Source organism: Cyanistes caeruleus, chromosome 1, assembly GCF_971803275.1.
Source record: "Cyanistes caeruleus chromosome 1, bCyaCae1.hap1.1, whole genome shotgun sequence".
NCBI lineage: Eukaryota > Metazoa > Chordata > Aves > Passeriformes > Paridae > Cyanistes > Cyanistes caeruleus.
In genome coordinates, this window is record NC_141701.1 from 79,167,420 (window position 1) to 79,183,659 (window position 16,240).

Below are 16,240 nucleotides of genomic sequence, written 5' to 3' on the forward strand. Positions count from 1 at the left end.
AGCCAGCTCCTGTGTAGGTACCCCACAAAATCAAAAGTCTTACCAGGAAAATGTCTCCAGCATGGGATCCTCTCTCCATGGGTCAGCAGGCAGGGTCACAGCTTCCTCTCAGGAGTCCACCTGCTCCATTATGAGGCTTCTCCACAGCCTGCAAGTGGATCTCTTCATCCCCACATACCTCCATGAGGTGCAGGGGCACAGCTGCCTCACCGTGGGCTGCAGGGGAATCTGTGCTCCAGTGCCTGGAGCACCTCCTGCCTCTCCTTCTGCACTGACCTAGATGTGTGGAGAGTTGTTTCTCTCACATGTTCTTATCCCATTCTTCTCTGGCCACAATTAAAATTGCTCAGTAACTTTTTTTTAACTCTTAGATATGTAACCCCAGAGGTGCTACCACCCCCTCTGACTGGCTTGGCCTTGGCCAGAAACAAATCTGTTCTGGAGCTGGCACTGGCTGTGTCAGACATGGCAGAAACATCTTACCATGTCTCACTGATGTCATTCCTCTAGTTCCCCCACTACCAAAACCCAACCATACAAACATGACACAGTACCCAATGAAGATCCATACAAAAGGTTTACAACAATTTTAGTTTTAGTTTTCACCTAGGTATGTCGTCTTTCGCTTTTTGATTTTTAACATAATTTCAATTCGAAGCAGCCATTGTACATTTAAAAATCTCCAATATTTTAATTCATGCTGTAGTCAATCCACACTCTCTAGATAACAGACAAGTGGAACACACCTTGCTGTGATAAAATACCCCAGCTGACTCCTCTGTGGTTTGAGAGTCTCCAGCCCATCTGGTGATCTCTCTCACCTACCATTGATATGATTCTGAAATTAAGTCCAGGCACTGTGCTGGGAAGAGGAAGTGCCACTATTCTTTAATGAATGTTACTAGTTTGTACCTACATTGAAAGATACACAGAGAACTGAAAATGTCAAATTAAATGCTGTATATATCGTAGTTACTTTCTGTGGCACTATGCTAGAGCAACAGTCCTTGAAAACTATTCCAGAAAGCACAGAGTATTTGCTGAAGATACTATCTTTCAAATATCTCCCCTGCCATTCCCAATACTGCAATCTCCATGGTGAAATAAAATTATTTTAACAGCATGGCCTGAAAAATAATTTTTTTCTGAAAATTCATGTCCTATCTGCCATTTAATGCAGCAAGCATAAACTCAGAACTGTCATAGGGAAAGAGAAAGAAGCAGTGAGCCTTCTAGTCTTCTGTTGGTCCCCCACCTATTCCAGGCCTGGCTGGGATGTAACCTTCCTTTCAGCAGCCAGTATGGTGCTGGGCTTTGGCTTGTGACTAAACAGTGCTGATAACACAGCAGTGTTTTGTCTGTGGTTTAACAGCACTTGCACTTTCTCCCACTGTGCTTCCCCAGTGAGCTGGAGGTGAGCAAGAGGCTGGGAGGATACAACTGAAGCAAGTGATCAATGTTCTGTACCATATGATGTTGTGTTAAGCAATAAAAGTTTATAGAAAGAAAATAACAAACAAAAAAACCCAAACAAACAAAGAAGGATGTTGATGGTTAAAGCATTTTCTTTCCAAGTAACTACGCATTCTGAACCCCTGCTTTCCATGAAGTGGTTAGATCTCTGTCTGCTCATAGGAAGAAGGAAATAATTTCTTTTTTTCTCTCCTTTCTCCTCTTTTTTACCTTTTGTTCCGCCTATTAAACTGGCTCATTTCTCAATCCATGAATCTTATCATATGCCTTTGTTTCTCTCTGACATGCAGCAGAAAGGAGTCAGTTCCATTAGATGAGGTCAACCCACCAAACCAAATGCTGAGTGGCCCATCTCTGTTACTGAAACATGGATAGAAGAAGACTCACAAGGGAAATGTTACACAGAAACAGCCAAAACTGAAGATTAGAGGTTCAGAATGAGTAGTGATATTTGCATGCTTTCCCACAAGTAAAATCTAATGTCTTTTAACCTATTATAGTTGCTCTAAAATGTTGTAAGCTTGCTAACAACCTTTACAGAATGATGGCTGGTTATTCTAAAGAGCATACTTGCTGAGATCTTTGTTCTTTCATTGTGAGCAGACATTTTCACACAATTTACATGATTAATGATAATATACTTACAGAAGATTAGTGCTACAAATTTGATTTAATCTGCCACAACAAAAAAAGGAAGCCAGCTAGAGATGAAGCCAAAGATAAACAGAAATACACTACACTCCAAAATCAAGAGTATTTGACCTTTTGCACTAAAATACTGCAGTTGTTGCCAGACTATCCAGCCAGAGAATTCTGCACTTTTCATTCAAGATCAAATTATTAGCTCAGAGGAAAAGTGTTTAATGTCCAGTCATACCATGAGAGTGATACCATGAGGCTGCCTAGAACAGAGGCTAGATGGAGTAAAGAAACAAAGTAACTATTTATTTAAAAACCCTTCAAAAGATACACCTTGGGCAGCACAAGAGCCTGGCCGAGGCTACACCCAAGATGGGTGATAGATCATGAGTTCTCACACTTTTATGAGTTTGGTCCATTTTCATATTGGGGTTAATTGTCCAATTACAACTTCAGGTTATGAAATCACATTCTCCCAGTACTGCTCCCCCCAATTCACTTCTCTTTATACTTTTTGGGGCCTGAAGCTGCAACAGTGACTGTGGTTCTCAGCCTGGAAAAGGATTGTTTTGTCTAACCAAACTGTGAAGAGAACTTGCTAACACTCCATATGCAGTTCAGAGCTACAAACCAATGTAGTACAGAAACTGAATATGAAAGCTAAAACTAAATAGCTAAAGCTAAAACATCAGAGGAGAGAAGAAACTGAAAGGTGTGAAAGTTAACTAGAACTACTCTAGAAATTTGATCAATTCCATTTCAACTAGTGCAAATTGCCAATGTTGTTACAGGTAAGATGACTTAATTTTTCCAAGGCTGTGAGACAGAATGTCTGCATAGTGTTTGAGAGGGAGGATGAGAGACACTCAAGACAGGAAGAAAGAGAAGTTCTGGAAGTGAGGACCCTGTTTTTGTGACTAGTACAAAATGTGAAAGTGGCATTTGATGTAGAAGAGGAGAAAAAGGACATAAGCTTTTTCTGTGTGTATCTGGTCCACATCTGATTCAAGTGTCATGCCTCATTTCCAAGTTCACCCTGGTGCTATTCCGTGATGGCACAGTACTTCAAAGCCCTTTTTTGGTGGGGATGGGAACTCTACTCTTTCATGCTACAATTCTTCTAAAGCCATTTTCCCTGAAGAAGCAAATAGGAAAAGGTGGCATAAAAAGTGAAACCACTGAGAGAATGTTTTCCAAATAACATTATGGATTTCTCCTGGACAAGAAAATACAAGAAGATTTTGATTTGGTACTGCACATAATATCTAAGCAGAGCCTAAACCAGAAGTAAATCTCTTCAGCTTCTGCTTTTTATGCAACATAAAGTAAGAGACTAAAATGAAAATTAAAAATTAAAGATGTGTACGTTTATTTTGTTAATGTATATCTAGTAATTGAAATTCACAGCTATCAGTACTATTAACTGAAGTTGTTTACATATTAAAAAAGACAAAATTTGTTTTTGACATAGTCACAAATAATTTAGATGATTCAACTTTTAAATTCTGTCTACAGCAGTTTTCAAGAAGAAAAATACCAGTTATTTTGTTGTTCAAACTCATCTAATTTTTAGTCCTTTTCAGCAGAGACAAGAGAAATGACATTGCATAAATTAATAATTAACTCTGCTTACTTCTATTATTTACCATTGTAGCTGTAAGTATTCATCACCATAGTATCTGAGCATCTTAGATATTTCAGTGAATTATGCATAAGTCTACCAACTTGTTGGGCATTTCTATTATTCCTGTTTTATATTTCTGGAAGAAAATGGACACTGATTTGATAGACTGACTTTTCAGAGGTGCTTAGCATCTGCTTGCCCTACCCATTCCCTTTATCTGCATTGCAAACCACAGGTCATTATATTTTTGTTTATAATTTGAGGACTTTGAAAATTCCATTTTGGAGAAACTTCCTTACTTGAGAAATTTTTTTTTACATGTTTTTAAAGCTTTTTTTATTTTTGCTAAAATATGAGGGTGGAAAGCATTGAAAGTAATAGAGATCTGTGGACACCCAGCTTGTAGCTGATGCAGTCAGAAACAGGAAGTAAAACATAAAAGTGTAATAAAAAGCTTTTTTCTATCTTTTTCTTTTTTTCTTGTTTGGAAACACACATTTTCTTTTCTGCCCAGGAAGAAATGTTATGCCATTTAAATGATCCTTATTCTCAAAATACACTGCATTTCTTTTAAACAACCTTATCATATCATCTTATTCTGATTATATATATATATAATTGATACTTCCAGTTCATTAGTGCTCAGTCATCATAATGAAGTTAATAAATGAGGCAGAGATACACTTCTCCATTGTTTCTCTTGAACTGTGATGTTAATACAATGTAATGCAAAAGAAGAACAAAGGGAGGAGCTAGAGGACACAAAAGCCAATAATTTTTTTCTATTCCTTACACAAAACATTCAGTTCTCAGTTCAATACCCAAGTAGAAAATGTATCAAAAAACATTCTCATCCTTTTTATCTAGAGATAAGTAATGTTGACTATATGCATAGATAATTTTCCAGGATCCTATTTTTTTTCCTAAAGTGAAATTTTAGTAAAACTGAAAATTCTACTGGCACAGTAGGATGCACTGGCAATTCAAGATTGTGATTCTGCAAGAAAATAACACTGCTGTTGAAGCACAAATCTGCAAATCTCATTTCTTCTGTTTTTGTCTGAATTAGCCACAGAAATAGCTTTATTTGAGTAACAAGTTGCTATATCCTGTTGCTTCATAAAGCATCCTGTCACATTGCAAGCAGCTACGCAATTTCTCTTTTTGTCTTATTGTCTACATGGATACAAGTACATCAATTTCAAAGGAACTACAGCTATGGTAATGCACAGATTGAAGTATCAGTTTTTGTGAACTGAGGACAAAGCAAAAGAACATACTGTCCCTCTATGCACAGGTTTGGACCACATTTGAGGGTAACATTTAAGCTAGTACAAAAAAATACACACCATTTTGTAATGCTATAAACACCAGTTTATAATGTTTTATTATTTCTGGTTTTGTATATTGAAAGACTACAGGTACTGGGTAGAACTGAGAAAAAACTGTGATCCTGCTTGCATAACTGAAAATTTAGCAGTAATACTCCATCATTGTGAAATAACATTCACATCTATTTAGCCTAAGCTCAAAACAGATGCTCAGCACGGACGTTACAGAAGCTATGAGTTATTGCAAAAACTGCTGTTGCAACATGTGATTGTAACAGATATGAGCCTCAGTCATCAAGCATTCAACTACTTTGAACATGCATTTTCATTGTATACCTCTAGGAGAAAAGGGTATATTGTGAAAATGTAAACAAAAAAATTACTACCAGACAGTAAAATTAACATTTATGTAAATATGAATACAAGACTGCAGTGTAGAGAGTGCAGCTGTCACTCTGGAAAGAATAAGGTAGTGATCCCTGGTTATTCTCTGCATGCCTCACAATGTTAAAACCACAATGTGACATCCTGTCATCTATATCCCATATACTATTAAAAATCACTAAGAAAGATCAGATAAAGAGCTGCATTATGAAAAGATGAGAAATCTAGTTTATTTGTATATTATTAAGGATTTAGCTAAGTATTTCTGTATGGAGGAAAAAAACAAAAAACACTACATAAATATTGTAAAATGTTTCCTATTCTCAAATAAGTATGTCTGTTACAAATGTGGTCCCAAGTGATTTCATGTTTGGACTCTGTACTAAAGGCATCCAGATGGTGTAGTAAGAGACTGTTCCAAAAATGTAACTGGCATCCTTGTTGGCAGTGACAGCTTCCAACAACTTAAAGTTGTAATTTCCTTATTCAACAAACAGAGAGAGTTTTGTGACAACACTGGAGAAAATGAGAGTCTTTAAGAATTTATGACATGGTAATCTTCACCTTTTCCATCCAGCTGAGAATGTTCCCTTTAGAGCTAGAGAGCAGTTGTTATCACACATTGCCCTTTTCTTTACCTTCCTCTTTCATAGAAACTGTTTCTAAATCTTCCTGCTCACAGAAAGATATACCTTCAGTCAGGATGAGGAAAAAAATGGTCATGATTATACTCCAGGGCATATATACTTCCCTTTATTACATTTCTTCCTTTTAACTTCACTACGGTCATTATTATTGCCTCATAAAATATGGCAATGGTACCATTATTGCTCCTAGTCCTGAAATGCTATAGATTTGATAGCACAGAGAATAAAGAGGACATAGATTTCAACACACAAAAATCAATTGGAAGTGCTTTCAGGTTAGCTGAGAAGTAAGCATGTAAATTATTAGACCAGTTATGGACCAGTTTCCAGGCTGGCTGCAAACACTAGAAGGTAACTCGCCCATACCCCTGGGTTTTTTAACTTGTCCCTGCTAACTGAATTATGTCTCCAGCAGTAGGACCAAAAGAGAAGTTGTAAGTCTCATTTCAATTTTTGGAGAAATTCAGACTTTTTATGTATAGTTTTTATAAAACTTATTCACCGACAATCTTGTGGCCATGATCAATATGATTGCTAGGTTCTGCTTAAAAATATGCTACAACCAATGTTACAGACAAGTTGAGTTTGTCTGCAAAATTATCAGGTAATAACGGTCCAATAGTCATGACTATATGTGACTCATGTCAGTGGCATGAGAACATTTTTACTCTTCTTTACATGATGATTGACATTAAAAATGCTGCCCACTACTCAGGTATTAATTATTTTGCCTTCAAAATGTTCCAAGAAAGAGATTAATTTGGTTTTTTAAATATTTAATGTGAATATAAGCAACACTTATTTAAAGACAAATAACAAATTTTCTGACCTTGTTTATATTTCATAATGGAAAAAAAGGGCACAGACCCAATTTTATTCTTTGAGAACCTTTAAGTAATTGTGTTTGATCAACATATTTTGTTTTCTGAGCCAAGTAAATTACAACTGGCTTCCTTCTAATTTCATTAATTGATACTACAATGATTATTTTCCTAATGCTGAATGCCATAATAAGCCTATGGGTTAAAGCCTATCTGGTTTGCCAAGGACAAACTTCAGAGAAGCAGCAGAAGAAAAGATATACCTGTGGAATGAGATTCCACAAAGCCTCTGATAAAACTTCATCAGACCGAGTACCAGAGGTCTGATCAGAGGAGATCCTGTTATGCCCACCTACTAATTGATGACTGTCCCAACATTTTTAAAGACGAGTTTTTCAGAAAGTATGGAAATCATACTCTAATTTCACTTGGAGCAAGTAATGTTATTAACAAAAGTAAACCTCTACTTGTTAGCTTTTCAGATTTTACCATGTTTCTGAACATATTTATATCATAATCATCAAAAGCCTGATATTTTATCTGTTCTGCACACTCCACCTACTTATGATAAGAAGAAGCAGGGTTAGGAGGGACATATCCTATTCTAGTAGCAGACTTATATGTTATAGACTCCTTTTCTTCAGTAACAGATGGTAATTAGTTTTTTTTGTTCTGTAAGGCACAACAACGACACAGATCGCTGTTGGCAAATCACCATCAGATTTATTACAGGAGGTTCACATTCTTATTCAGATTATATTAGTGCTTTATTCCATGAGTAATTCCATTGAAACTGATGAAACTACACTTAGTATAAAATTCTAAGTCTGAGAATCTGATCATAATTTCTTCTATCTGCTCTTTCCGCACTTTAGATTATGAAGTGTACATAACAAAATTCAAAAAAATTAAGAAAAATCAGAATTCAGGAGTAATGACTAATAACTTAGTAATAACTAAGGGCTTTTGAGGTAGGTGACAGATTAATGTATTATTTGAAAGAACTATAAGTCACTAACTGCTCAGTTGACACATACCAAAATACTTTCTCTAATCAAATGTACCTGTTTTGTCTCTAGTCAAACTAGAGTCTGTCAGATTGAATCATTTGAGAAAGTTAAATATATTGGCAGTGAAATAATGTTTCAATCATGTAATATATGTCAACCCTTTCTATTTAACCAATGCTATTTGCCACATTCTGTATATATTGTTGTGCATTCTAATGGGCACCTGAGTGAAAACCTTACTCTCACTTCACATTAGCTTATACAGGTATTCAACAGAAGTATTACACTGATACAGATTCACTGAATAAGGAAATTAAATCTTGAATATGTGCTCTATTTTTCTGACTGAAAAAAATTGAACAATACAGACGATTGAATAAAATAGATGTTTCAAGGCAACTGTTTCTGCTAAGTAAATAGGAGGAGTAACATATTCACTTGAAAAAAATAAATGAAGCATGGCTGGGATTTTTCCAGTCACTGTATGGGGTCATTTTTTTTCATTCTAGCAGAGATATATTCTTTTAAAATCAATATATTTGCATCCATCACAGGCTAAGATAATCACCTGGGATGATGTACCTATCCCAAAAATATTTATCTTCTGATTTATACTGCTATCTTTGAAGTCCAGCAGTATGAAGATAAAAGCTTTACTGGTATTGTTAGGAAAAAAACCCTGTAAATCAGGAGAGAATATTAAGTGCTCAATTTTGATGGATTAGCTAGGATTAATACTTAGTCATGGAAGACAAATGTTGACACATCTATAGGCACATTCATGTTAAAAGATATGTTCATTGAACCTATCAACTAAAAAGTCTCTCTGAACTAGATCACTGACAGAATAGCAACTGAAGAAAGGACAAAGAATATTAAACATAAAGACAACTTTCTTGAATCCTTCTAGGAATATCCTTATTCCACTAGAAGTAAAAAAAAAAAAAAAATCTGCTGAATTTTAGGCTTTTTTTTTTTTTTTTTCACTTGAGTAAGAAATAACTAGTAGTTTTGGAACTCAGATAGTGAAAAGATTTTCCAAAAGTCAGCAGAACTGGCCTGAGCAGACTTTCTTAATGGATGCCTGTATGCTATGATTATCTGAAATACAAACTTCTGGAATCTAAAAGCTCCTCACATTTACCAAGTGCATCTTCAACAGTGCTATTTATACATCATTAAGTACTATGTAAGTCATCTGGAAATGATTAGCATAAATTGATTTATTTCATAAACCGAAACAGCATTTAAAATGTCTGTGTCTGATATAACAGAAGCTAGGTAGCTCAAGATATATGTCTCCATAGACTGTGGTTTCAGGTTTGATTTAGTGACTCTCTAATCAAATAACTCACTTTTATGTAGAAGCTGTGTCTCAAAGCTTGATACACTCAGTTCCACTTGAAAGCATTTTATCATTCTTCATTACACAGTGTAGAGCCTGACACTTCTGCCCTAATAAAGTCAATCCCAAACAATTTGGAAGAGCCTTTTTAAAGTAAACTCTTTACTTAAAAACAAACCAACAAAAAACCAACACTAATCTTGCCAAGAGTACCAACACCATGACAAAATACTACAGTAACTGTATTTCAGGTATGCAGATAATTTTTTTCCCTAATAAAGAAATCTTCCCTTGTATTTTATTTCTGAGTTCTAATCTGCTTTCCCTTTTATTCTTTCATACAAATATGATTTTCTTCAGGGTCTAAACAACTTCTAAATCTTAACATGGAGATTTGCCTCTGACAGATTTTTTATTTTCTAGGTATCTGCTTCCTTGGCAAACATCTCTTCCAAATGAAACAGCTTCCTCGAATGTATAAACTGCATAATCTCTCAGCCCCAAAATTATTTTTCTCATATCTTACCTTATTTTTTTTCCAGTACTGACCCAACTCCAGCCAAATTCTTTAAAACAAGGTCAAATTCAGCTATCAAACCAGAATAAGACAAAGAATTTGTGTTCAACATTGCGTATCCTTTTCACTCTTCTGTTACTATTTCATATTGTCTGTTGACATTCTTTAAGTATCACAGGTGAACAGATTCCTTCTGAGAAGATATGACATGTTTTACTAGAATGTAAGATTTAACATAATCCTTTTTATTGTAATAGCTAAAAAGCCATTAGTAAAAATCATGCAAATGGACAGTGAAATATGTATCAGATTTAAAGATGTACATCTACAAAGAAACATTCAAGAGCATGATACAGGTTAAGTATTTCTAGATCTAAATACAAATGGACTTCAGAAGTGTTTGATATCTTAACCCGTGGTTGGATCAAAAGTTTCCAGGTGTATGACTTTTACTACAACTGTAAAAGTACTCTTTCTAGTGACAGTGATTTTCTTTCAACCTATTAGATCCCTATTTCAAATTTTTCACAGATCAGAGTCCCTAATAGTATTTCAGTAGACTTTGCAGTTGCACTTTACAAATCCTCATATTTCTGTCTAACCTTAGGCACACAGCCTGCGTGACAAAGGCACAAGCCTGTGTTCCAAGTACACTCTAATGAGCCTTCTAATTTAGACTCATATAGAGATGTGTTAAATTGGACAGTCAGGATCTCACCCATGCTGACAAAGGGACTATTTTTCAAGCAGATATTAGACAGAACAATGGCAGAATCTGATTTAAAGCAGACAGTAATTGTAGCAGGTCTAGGACATTCTGTCCTGAAACATAATACATGCGTTGAGTCTAACAATTTTTTTTTCTTCTGAATACTGTGAATGCTCTAAAAGTTGCATTAAATATTCATCTGTTTCTGAGTATAAGCATCCAATCCTTCCATATTTTTGGGTTTGCTGCTCTACATTCTTTCAGGAGTTCAGTAGTTATTTAAAGAGCTATTGCTTTTACCATGCCAGGCTTAGGAAAACACAGTCCTTCTCAGAAATCAATTTTTAATAAAAATTCACAACTTGTTACAGATAAACTAACAAACATGCAGTTTATTCTATTATTCTAAGACTTAAAAATGAAAAATGTACTTACAATGACAGAACATCCTTTGACCTCTTCCAATAGAAAGCTTGATTACCTGTCATTTTTCAAGCAGCAGGATGTTTTGAAAAATACTCCCAATACTTTAAATGTTCTGCAAAAAACAGTATATAGCTGAATAACCAAGGATAACTCACACTCAATTACTTACTAACATTTCATTTTAGTCACAATTTTGTTGATGGATTGTGTTGATATGTGCTGTGAATTCAGAGAATTTGGGTAAAATGATTTTCTGAGAACATTTATGCAAGCAAAACACTTGGTGTTCATATAAAGCAAACACAAAAGATGAAAACACAAAATAAAAATATTTTTCAAAGTATTGGAAGAGTCTTATAAGTTTTGCAATTGCTGAATTCTATAACTTTATCAACTTAAGTAGCATCTGATTAATAGTTCTTTTCAAAGTGACTAGAATACCCCATATTTTAAATTTACCGACGACCTAACTATAACCCAACCATAAATACACTTAATTTTGTTATGAAATTTGAAGATCCATTCATATAATAAGTTTAGGGTTGTTTCTCTCAGGCCTACATATATGAGGAAAATCAGTGCAAATCTTGGACAGTTCAATTTCCAGGCTTTGCACAGTCCTTTTAATGTTGATGTTTTATTGGCAGAAAGCTATTTGCTGGTGGCACCAACTCTCTGTAGCAGAATTCCACTTCAGCCCAAGTCTGACTGTATTGTATATGGTCTCCATTTACCCTTCTAGATTGGGAAAAGTGGGTGTTTTGTTATCAGCATGGCAGAAGTCCTACCAACCATTTCAGGTATGAATAAGGCATATAGTGGGCAATGGTTTAAATCTGTGAAGACAGTTCTGTTTCTGGTGTCATGAAGGCCAGCCTTTGCCTGAGTCAGTAGTCTTGAGAGGTATTTCCTCTTCAGAAGTATTAAGCTTTTATATTGTGTATGTGGGTTCACTTTCAATATCATGCAACTGATTTGTATCAATAGGTTAAATTTCAGACAATTTGGGTGACAGGAAATACAAGGACTTCACTGAAATGTCTAACATTCAACAAAAAGTTTAAAAATTCGAAATCAAATAAAACAAAATATTTGATCATGGATATTACAGTGAAAATGAAACAAGAAGTTAAAAACAACATTTAAAGAAGGATACTTGTTACCTTTAACATTTATTACTGCCTGCTTTCTCTATTTTTTTAATTACTGGCATTATCATGGAACTGCTAAGACACTTGATATTTGTAGTGATCTGTAACTGAAAAATGTATTGCAGAAACAAAAAGCCCAGCTCTTGCAAGGCTTAGAGGGTAGCAGTGAACCTGTTTGAATTCATCAAGCTACAAGAGGAAACAAAAAGTTAGCAGATCAGCTATGCTGAAGTATCTCATGCCCTAGTTAGATGACCATGGAATGTTTGTTATTCACACTGATAACTCATGTATCTAACACAGTAAATGAAAGCACCTGGAATTTATCTAATTTCAAAAGATTCAGAATGATGGCCAAGGCCACTCCAAATTAAAATTTCCAAAACTCTGATCAGCTCACTTTCTCTCTAAACTTTGCTAATAATCTTCTCACCAAGGAATGGTAGCTATTACTTTAATGAAGTAGCTGTTAAATTAATGATGTGAGAGACATATAATTGAAGAGAAAATTGTATGCAATCAGATATTTTGTTTCAAAAACGGCCATTAACAAAATCTGGGCCTCTGTATGCAGTCAAATGTATTTTGCCACTGAGGCTGACAGGAATCTTTTCAAAATTCCAGTGGTTATATATATCTGTGTTTTAAAATATAAGTAAGTTTTCCCAATGTAGATTTTTCAAGGGTTTGGTTTGTTTGGGTTTTGGTTCAGTTTTTTTTTTTTTCAGTACACAGGAATAGTTTATTTTCACTTACATATGTCTCAAGAAAACCACAGCAAAATCCTCCAAATCTCAAATGAATATTAATATTCATTCCTTATGTTTTACTTTCAACAGCACATTGCTGTATACATTTTAATCATGAATATGCCTGACACTGCCCAGGCAATCAATTTAGCAGCTCAACAAATCTGAGCAATACCTTGAATTAACAGAAGTAAAATATCCACATATAAAAGAGCAAAATATCCTCAGCTGGGTTAGCTCTTTTGCTGTTTGGGACTAGACCAGCAACCAAAGCACATATTGCACCCAATCATGTTTTTTCTTGTGGCAAAATAAAACTGACTTAACAGAGCTGATATGAGCAGTACTGACTGAAAACCCCAAACAATCTGACTGCAAAGAATCTGATCACAGCTGCAGTGTATTTTTGAGATTGCATTTTAATCTCAAAAGACTTCTGAATCCAAGAAGACTAAATCATCCCTGAAAATGCATCTGGCAACTAGGAAGTCAAAGTTTCATCTATTTTTTAAATCACCTATCATGGTTTTGCTAGAGATGGCAGATAAGCACCACAAAGCCCCTCACTCACTGTCCCTTTCACCCCCAAGAGGGATGGGGGAGAGAATTAGAAGCTGAAAGTGAGAAAACTGAGTTGACATAAAAACAGCTTAGTAATTAGAAATCAGTACTATTAAAAAAAAAAAAAAAGAAAACAGGAAAAAATATCAAAGAGAAGAAAATAAAACCCAAGAAAGTGATGGAAATTAAAATAATGTCTTACCACCAACTGACCAATGCCCAGCTAATTCTTGAGCACTACCCACCTCCCAAATTTCCCAACAGTTTTATAAACTGAGCATGACCTTTTGGTCAGCTGGGGTCAGCTGTCCCAAATGTGTACCCTCTGAGCTTCCCTGCACCCCAGCCAACCTGCTGGAAGTCTGAGGAGCAGAAAAGACCTCCCTGCTATGTAAGCTCTCCTCAGCAGTAACAAAACCAGTGAGTTATCAACCACTGAGTTATCAACACCTTTTTCAGCAAGACACAGCCCCATTATAATCATGTTATTCAGTTATCACGAAAAAATTTAATTCTGCCTCAGCCAAAACCACTACAATACCCTAAGTCTATATTTTACACTGCCTCTTCACTTATGCCAATACAAGTATTTGTGCAGCCAAGAGGTGAAAATATTATTTTCTCCCTAACCCTATATACAGTGTGCTTGGTAGAAATACAAAGAAAAAACCCAAAGGCAAGAAAAAAAACAAAATCTAAGTAACTTCCATTTTTATCATAATAAAAGAAAATGTGTATTTTGAAATCTGGAAAAAATCCCTGAGAATTGCTTCCTATCTGACACAAAATGTTTGTCCTCCATCCCACACATATCTGACAATTTTCTGAAATACCAGCAGACCCTGGCACTCTCTTCTACATTTAACATTTAGCAGGCATTAGGTACACAAAGCCAAAGGGACCAGAAGACATGGAAGGGATCCACAAAAGATTCATCTGGTATTTCAGGAGAACTTACCCAGCTCCTCCTGTCAGCTCTTAACTATAAAGGAGCTAAAAGTTCTTTATGATGGAAAACTGACAAGGGTCTTGATGGACTTCTGATGGTATAAACTAAAGCTTTTCATAGAGATTATTGCTGTGGACAAAAGTTTGCTGTAGACGAACACAGCTGTCTACACCAGTTGTTTTTTTAGAGTTAACATAAACATTCACTGCCCCACACAGCTTTCAGCCAGAGGACTGTGACAGTCACAAAGACCTAAAGTTGGAGATCATGCCTTTTGTTACAGAGTCATTCCCAAGAGAATCTCATAAATAAATTTTAAAGATCAAACATTCAATACCTGTGTATTATAAAGCTAATTATTTTTTTTGAACTGTAACTATAGCATTTAACCTCAACCACAATGTAAGGTCAAGGTTTTATATTATTCTCAGTGACTTTTAAAATACATGAGACAAGACCAAAAAACCAATACAATAATAGACTAAATTAAACTTTTATGGCTTTTTGCTTTAATTGAAAAAATGAGGCAGTGATCATAATGAAAAACAGACTGCCCTCTTATCTTAAGCTGCAACATCTCTTTGCTTATTAAAACTTCACTAGCGCACTTGTTTCTATTAAAGTTCAAAATATTTTTTGAAAGTTTGCCAAGCGTAGGCTTTTTGCAATGAAAGCATGAAATTTTATGCTGCTTAAACAAACATTTATTGAAAATAATGTTTACTCTACACAGCCAGTACACATTTGGTATTCTGTACAGGAAATTCCTTTTTTATTTTTTAATTGAATTTGTCAATAATTCTTCTCAGTTTTGTCTCAGTTTCTCTAAGACAAGAGTGTAGTTTGAGAGGACTTACAAACAAACAGCTTCTGGAAAACATTTACGCTTCATTGACCCCACCAATTCTATCATACCTGTATGTTAATAGCTGTATCTAGGTTCTAAATAACTATATCAAAATTCATAATATGTTTCGAGGTACACAAAAAGAAATCAATGAAAGCTCGTGACCTGAATTCTTTCTGGTAAGCATTATTATGAAACTGTGGCTTATCTCATGGCACTTTTCTAATAACTTCCACAGCACTATGCAGAACCCAGCAGATGAAACCTACAGGATGGATCACCAGCTCTAGGGAGAATTTCCCATAGATGGAGGTCAGACACAGTGTTTTAATCTTCAACATTTGTTTCATCTATACTGTATGTAAGTATGAATACTGCAGAAAGTTAGCTCTGTGCTTTGAGCTTTTGGGGTGGCACAGCGACACCGAGTGCAGCTGGTCCTCGGTTCATTCCTTTTAGACAAATATTCCACAGTGAAAGGTACACATACGCAACGCGATGAGGCAAAATATTTACACACTTATAAATATTTCTTTTTAAGAAGAAAAACAAAGGCAATTTCCTACGTATTTCAAGGGCCGAGGTGCCGGGCCCGTGTCGGGGCTGCCCGGCCCGGCCCCAGGCGGTGCCGGCGGCTGCAGCGGCCCCAGGGCTGGGCCCGGCTGAGCCCCTCAGCCACGGGCGGGCGGGCGAGAGCCCCGGGGAAAGCCTGGCCAAGGGAGGGCAAAACGCTGCCCGGCAGCCAGGGCTGAGCCAGGGGAACCGAGCCACAAACAGCCCTGCGAGCCCCGGGGGGACAGCGGGAGCGGGGCCGGCGCCGGCAGAGAGCCGGCAGGGATGGGCCTGTGGCCAGGGAGAGACCCCGGGCGGGCCGGGACTTCCCTGCGGCTCCTGGGAATGTTCCAGGCTGAAGAAGGGAAATGTGCGAGGAGGAAGGATCGGTAGCTCCTGGGACTGACCGCAGTCCCCCCATTCCCCACCTCGTTGCACAACCCGGGTAGCGGGGAATGGAATGGTGAAGTTAAGCCTAGATAGAAGGGGAGGGAAGATTTTTTCA

At 36.3% G+C, this 16,240-nt stretch overlaps 1 long non-coding RNA gene across 1 annotated transcript; it reads right to left on the bottom strand.

Annotated features, from left to right (window-relative positions):
• Positions 1–9,284: 9,284 nt before the first annotated feature.
• On the bottom strand, positions 9,285–15,990 carry LOC111925632 (uncharacterized). The gene is made up of 4 exons (XR_002862346.2): positions 15,750–15,990; positions 10,936–11,038; positions 9,801–9,984; positions 9,285–9,384 (listed from the first exon to the last, which is right to left on the bottom strand). It is a non-coding gene; the product is annotated as an uncharacterized LOC111925632 (long non-coding RNA).
• Positions 15,991–16,240: the final 250 nt, after the last annotated feature.